Consider the following 7,629-nt stretch of genomic DNA (forward strand, 5'->3'; position numbering starts at 1 on the left):
CGTTTGAGCCGAGCATTGAAAGACAAACGGCCGCAATACAACGAGAGACACGATAAAGTGATTTTGCAGCATGACAATGCTCGACCCCATGTTGCGAAAGTGGTCAAAACATACTTGGAAACGTTGAAATGGGAAGTCCTACCTCACCCGCGGTATTCTTCAAACGTTGTTCCCTCTGACTATCACTTGTTTCGATCAATGGCACACGGCCTGGCTGACCAGCACGGTCTTATGAAGAAGTAAAAAATTGGATCGATTCGTGGATAGCCTCAAAAGATGACCAGTTTTTTCGACGCGGGATTCGTACGCTACTCGAAAGATGGGAGAAAGTAGTGGCCAGCGATGGACAATATTTTGCATCATAAATGTATAACCAGTTTTTTACAATAAAGCCTCGAATTTCGGAAAAAACGGCGGAAGCAAAGTTGTACACCTAATATATTTTAAAACAAATTTACTAATCGATCACTCCTCCGAAATCCTCTGTGGATTCCGAACAGTGAAACAGCGGATTAATGCTTGATTAACTTATTAAGCGACTGTATTATTTTACATTAATGTGGATAATATTTGTAGTTTATTCGGGACATACATGCTTTATCCTTACGAATAAATTTATCCTTTAGAATTAATACTATATTTATTGGAATATTTGATGGTTTTATCATAAAAAATTGTTTTTGGAAAGCACATATTACTAGAAATGATTTGTAGAAAAATTATAAATTTGTGAAATATATGTATGTATAGAAATAGTTTTCATTTTAGAGTCTTCGTAAAAAATTTACAAATACATTACATTGCAATCTTGCTAGAACATATTTATACCTTTTGTTGCAATATAACAAAAAGCGGACATTATTGGAATTTTGCAACAATAGCAGTTCAGCACTGTTTCGCAATCACCATTCAATATTGCAATGTTTCAATGAAATCATTTTGCAATGTTTCTGCAATCTTTCTGTGCTGTATAGAAGCCCTCTGATCTATGTGACACTCAGGGCCGAGGGCACTCCTCGTTCACTTGTCAATCTTATCTTAATATATGTGCTTGGTGAGGTTTGTTGAATGTTTTATTCTTTTAAATATTGCATAATTAATTATGTATAATAGTTAAATATGTAGTATCACTGAACTTAAATAATAGTTTACTAATTAAGAGACTGTGTAATCTTAAATATCAAAAATGGATTTATTTTGAGATAGCGATTAAAAATAAAGTAAAATATTTGAGTTACAATATTTTAAGAGTTCATTTTCTCTTTATTACATCTTTATTATAATAACAAATAAAGGCAGAATTAAATCATACATACAAAAGACTTGTTCAAAATTATTAATTATCAAAATATTATAATATTTACATAATTAATTGAAATTTGAATAATAATTGTATCGACATCTTTAAATTTATCATCCTTTTTTAAAAAAAGCACCTGTAGAGCCAAAAGAACTTAAAAGAATTCTAAATAGATAATCGTTTTGATAGAAAAAATAAAGATTTACATTTTTGAAATAAATATTTAAAAATTATGCTCTTGATTGCAGATAATGGTTACAAAAATATTAAAAAAAATTTTTTTAGAGAAATAAGTAATTTTTTATTTAATATAGCAAACCAAATTCTGGTAAAACAATTAAAATTCAATTTTTCTAGCGACAAATTTAACCGATAGGGCTCAGAGTTAGTCAAATCACGGGGCAGATGGTCAATCATTGCCCAATAAATCTTTTACATTAAAGCTTTATTTATCAATATTTGACGTTGCTCGCGTGCTTCCGAAGTTAGATAAGACTAATTATAATTTCAATCCGATTTCTCCAAATGTCCAATTTCTAGAAGACGCTAGGTCAATGATCTACTGTCAAAAACAAAGAAAGGCATATCGTCCCCGCGAATATAAATACGAAGGCTCTTTGAGGAACATCATTCAGTCAGTCACACAGTCAGTCACGCAGTCAGTCAATATACATCCACCAGTTCCGCTGTAATTCCGAAACCATAGTGCGTGTTTCCCAGATCCCCCAGATCGATCGTAAATTTTTATTAAGTTTCCCTCAATATCCAAGACCAACTTCATCGAGAGCCAGCATTACCAGCCCGTCTTCCGATCCGATCACCTGAGGGATTCGCCACCGTGATCCTCCGTTCAATCGCAGAGATAGTAAGTAATTCCCCAATACGTCGGAAACATTTTTATTTAATGCGGAACCATCGCAAAAATTTTTGCTTTTCTACCCTCATCCATTTTCTGGACCCCTTTCATAAAACCATTTCATATTTGCTCGAAGCGATTAATTATATTACTGGAACGTTTCGAGGTTATTCTCATTTCTTCTGATCACATAAAGCGCTAAAACATTTCTCATAATTACTTGAAGTGATAAAGCGCATCGAACGATTACATTTCCTTACTTTTCCTATTACATGAAGCGGTAAAGCGCTTCTCGTGATTACTTGAAGCGATAAACCGTTCCGAGTGATTAATTCTTTTACTATTATATTTCATTTATTTGAAGCGTTAAAACGCTTCATATTCATTTCTTCCTATTACATGAACCGGTAAACTCTCCCCTCTCCTCCTCTCTCTCTCTCTCTCTCTCTCTCTCTCTTTCTCTCTCTTTCTCTTTCGGATTATTTAGATCAGTAAAACGCTTTGAGTAATTCACTCATTTCTCGGTTTCTTATCATTAGAAGCGCCTCGAGTCATTCTCTTCATTTATTTTATTCTTGTTTTTTCCTCTTTTTTTCCTCTTCCTCATTTATCCCAAAATGCAAATCTCTCTTCATCAAATTAAAAGGGGGAAATTTCTAACATAGATGGTAAAGCGCAATCGCCATCGGGCGGGTCGAAGGAAGCGAACTATAATAAGATCAAAACACTAAAGAAAAAAAGGATCCCGATAATCGTGAAAATCCAATCGGGAACTTTCATCTCCGAAGAGGCCCGTGCTCAGTTGAACAAGGCCCATAAAACCCTAATTATTCGGGAAAAACTTTCACCCTCAGCGATCCTTATAGTGGATTTAATCGAGGACGATCTTCCCTTTCCATCTCTAGATTTCAAATTTCCTTCCCCTTCTTACTCTCCTACTCTGACAAACTCCCCACAGTCCGCAGTCCTCCTCTCTCTTTTTCTCGCGTCCCTTCTAAGGACAACAGATCTTTCGACGAGATTTTTCAATTTCTTGAAATCCTCGCCGAATCTGCAAGGTTCTTTCTCCCTTTGACTACACCACCTTATCCCACATGAATAGACAGAAAATCTATTAGGTGTACAACTTTGCTTCCGCCATTTTCCTATAGATGGCTTTAGCGGTAAGTGGTGGTCGAAATAAATAGATCATAGACGTCATACAATAAACTTGGGCATCTGTCAACATAACCCCATAGAAACATTAGTCGATTTGTTGTGTCAGCATCATAAAGTTATTCTCGATTGAAAATGTCAGTTTACGAGCTAAATTCTCGTCATTTGCGGGAGGTTTTAATTTTTTGCTTTAATATGAAAAAATGCGGCTGAGGCTCATCGAATGCTCTCAAATACTTATGGTGAGGCCGCTATTAGTAAAAGAACGTGTCGTGAGTGGTTTCAACGCTTCAAGAACGGTGATTTTGACGTCCAAGGTCATGCTCTGTATTTGGTGGGACCAGCTCGGCGTAGTGTATTATGAACTGTTAAAACCGACTGAAACAATCACAGGCGATCGGTATCGAACGCAATTGATGCGTTTGAGCCGAGCATTGAAAGACAAACGGCCGCAATACAACGAGAGACACGATAAAGTGATTTTGCAGCATGACAATGCTCGACCCCATGTTGCGAAAGTGGTCAAGACATACTTGGAAACGTTGAAATGGGAAGTCCTACCCCACCCGCCGTATTCTCCAGACGTTGTTCCCTCTGACTATCACTTGTTTCGATCAATGGCACACGGCCTGGCTGACCAGCACTTCCGGTCTTATGAAGAAGTAAAAAATTGGATCGATTCGTGGATAGCCTCAAGAGATGACCAGTTTTTTCGACGTGGGATTCGTACGCTACCTGAAAGATGGGAGAAAGTAGTGGCCAGCGATGGACAATACTTTGAATCATAAATGTATAACCAGTTTTTTACAATAAAGCCTCGAATTTTGGAAAAAAACGGCGGAAGCAAAGTTGTACACCTAATAGTTTAATTTTAGCATTATTGTTAGCGTATATATTATATGTGTATATATATATATATATATATATGCCTATAAATAAATATAATATCAATTATAAAATCTTTTATAAAAACAATAAAACAATAAAACAATGATTATCATTTATTTTGGCACTCTTCCGATTCGTTCCATCTTCCCAAAGATCGTATTGGCCTTGTCTCTGGTCAAAAGAATTAAATTTCTTAAAAAGAAGGTCGACGGACTGTCACAGATTGGGCAAGCGTCGTGTATCGATGTTGACTCACATTTGAGACCTATTAAAGTGCTTCCGACTTGTGGCAAGCGATAACCACAAGAGTGGAGTCTGTTGCATTCTTCCCTTCTTAATTCCTTCTTTCATTCAAGAATCCTGGGGCTTGGACGTAATATTTCAATGTAAAATAAAGAATCGGCTCTTAAAATCGAAATATTTTAAAACATTAGAGAATTTCTTGTTTTATAGTGAAAATAAAAGGAGTTTTTAGATATTTAAATTCTCTTATTTATTTAAATAATGATTTTGATATTACGAGGGCAAGTCAATAAGTTTTTAGAAAATCTATCAGAGGGCACTCACAGTGTCACATTACTTTTTGACCTCTCAGCTAATTACTGTCAAATTTTGAACGGAATTCATCGCATGGTTTCATTTCTGTAGACGATTAAAGCGAACAACCTTTGTATTTTTTGCAAAATGGAAAAAAATGAATTTCGTGCAATGATCAAATATCATATGAAAGGTTTAACGCCGAAAGAAATCAAAGCTGAGTTGAATAATGTTCATAGCACATCTGCACCAGTGTTTGCAACTGTATACAATTGGGTGAATGAATTTAAACGTGATCGTACATCCACATGTGATGCACTTCATTCGGGACATCCAATTAAGGCTGCTACGCTAGAAATCATCGATAAAGTGCATCGATAAAGTACACGATATTGTTTTGATTGACAAGTGCACGAGTTTGTTGAGGTCACAGGTATATCACATGGCACAGTGATTTCAATTTTGCACGAACAATTGAGTATGAAAAAGCTATCGGCAAGATGTGTGCCGCGTTTACTTACTATTGACCATAAGCGCGATCATATGATTTCAAAACAATGTTTGGAGATGTTTCAACGTAATCCAAATGAATTTCTAAGTCGATTCATTATTGTGGACGAAACATGGATCCGTCACTTCACACCCGAAGGAACAATCGAAACAATGGACTTCACCGGGTGAACCAGCTCCGAAGAAGGCGAAGACCACAAAGTCGGCTGGAAAGATGATGGCCACAGTTTTTTGGGATGCACACGGTATAATTCATATCGATTTCCGTCGAAGCAAACGATCAATGGCGATTATGCAGCCTTATTGGACCGTTTCAACAATATTTTAAAGAAAATAATTAAATATTTTAAATAAAATATGGAGAAAATCCTCATTTGACAAAGAAGAAAGTGTTCTTCCATCAAAACAATACACGGATTCACACGGCACCGATGGTCAATTTCAATTCCGCTGCTTCCCTATCCAGCATATTCGCCAGATTTAATCCCCTGCGACTGTTTCCAAACCTGAAGAAATGATTCGGAGGAAAGAGATTCACCACCAGAGAGCAGCTCATCGCCAAAACAGAGGCTTATTTTGAAGTGTTGGACAAATCATATTATTCGGACGGTTTGAAAAAGTTGGAGAATCGTTGGATCAAGAGTATCGAGCTGAAAAGAGACTATGTTGAAAAATAAAAATGAATCGATCAAAAAAAATGTGTTTTATTATGTTTTTTTTTTAAATTTATTGACATGCCCTCGTCGCAATACGTATTCTTACATTGGATATCACAATTTATATAAATACTTATGTATAATGTACAGAGATGTTTTCAAATTTCAATAACAGCTGAACCAGCAACAAAATTAAAGAATAGCTAAATTCTTTTTAAAAAGTTACATTTTTCTGAAAAATTATTAATCTTTAAAATGTTTTAAATTATGAAAGAAATCATGCAATAATCCTCAATGGGTTATTTTAAAGGCTAAAACCGCCTATTCCACTGTTACTTATTTCATTGTTTTAATGTATTTTATTTTAGAAAAGTCAATTGTGCCGCCGGCATTAGTATAACCCAAGGTATACCACGAGGAGGTTGCACGGTCGGACTTGTACCTCGCACACACGCGCGCGCGCGTGTGTCTGTAGTTGTTACCCTGAAAAGGACAGATTAAATGTAATTTATACATCTATAAGAAATGTTCGAAGTGCAAATCTCCCACAGCAAGCATAAACATCCATCGCTCAGATGCTGGACGTAGAAATATGCGAATGATTCATATAAAGGAATAAATTATTCGAAGAATCAAAGAAGAACCAAGAAGAAGTATCTCGATCGATATCAAATTAAAAAGTGAAGATATGTATCTATACCAATTTTCATCTGTACAACATCTTTGAGAAGACTGAAACGTTAGAAAACATTGTTTAGAATTTTGTCATTTGTTAATGTTTCACAACGACAGAGACAATACATTCTGTACTTGAATTTTATTTTCCAACGAGTCTTTGTTTACATAAGAGAGATTGTTTAATACACATAATATGCATTACTGAGTAGAAGAAAATTCTTTCATAATTAGAGAAAAAAAAAAGATCTAAATAATATCAAAGAAAAGATCTGAATAATAATACAATTATTATTCAAATTTTAGTTAATTATGTAAGTATTATAACATTTTGATAATTAATAATTTTGAACAAGTCTTTTGTATGTACAATCTAATTCTATCTTTATTTGTTATTTTAAGTAGTAAAGAGAAAATTAACTCTTAAAATATCGTAATTCAAATATTTTACTTTATTACAAAATATTTTTAATCACTATCTCAAAATAAATCAATTTTTGGATACTTAAGATTACGTAGTCTCTTAAATTAATAAACTATTATTTAAGTTCAGTGATACTACATATTTAACTACCATACGTAATTGTGCAATTTTTGAAAGAATAGAACGTTCAACAAAGCTCAACAAAGCATATTAGGGTTGGATTGACAAATGAATGAGACAAATGAATGAGTGCACACATAGATCAGAGAGTCAATCATGTAACTTTTCCTCTAGGGTGGAAAAGTGAAAAGTGAAAAGTTTCACATGAACTCTATGATCATCTATGATTTCGAGAGATCATGTAACTTTCCCAATTGTGAAAATGTGAAATTGTTCACGTGAAACTTTTTAGCCAAAAACCATGGTGGCGGAAAGGCGGAAAAAAATTCTAGATGATTGATAAATTTTCTTCGGAACTAACATGTCTTATCCTCAATTTATCTCAAGGCAGATGTCATTAAAGCCCATAGCGTATACAAAAACGTAAGGTCTGAGCTTGATTGAAGAAGAAATAATATCACATTGACGGAAGAGAGGTTTTATATATATATAACTATTATATATATAT

Source organism: Atta colombica, unplaced genomic scaffold (genome assembly GCF_001594045.1).
Source record: "Atta colombica isolate Treedump-2 unplaced genomic scaffold, Acol1.0 scaffold119, whole genome shotgun sequence".
Lineage (NCBI taxonomy): Eukaryota > Metazoa > Arthropoda > Insecta > Hymenoptera > Formicidae > Atta > Atta colombica.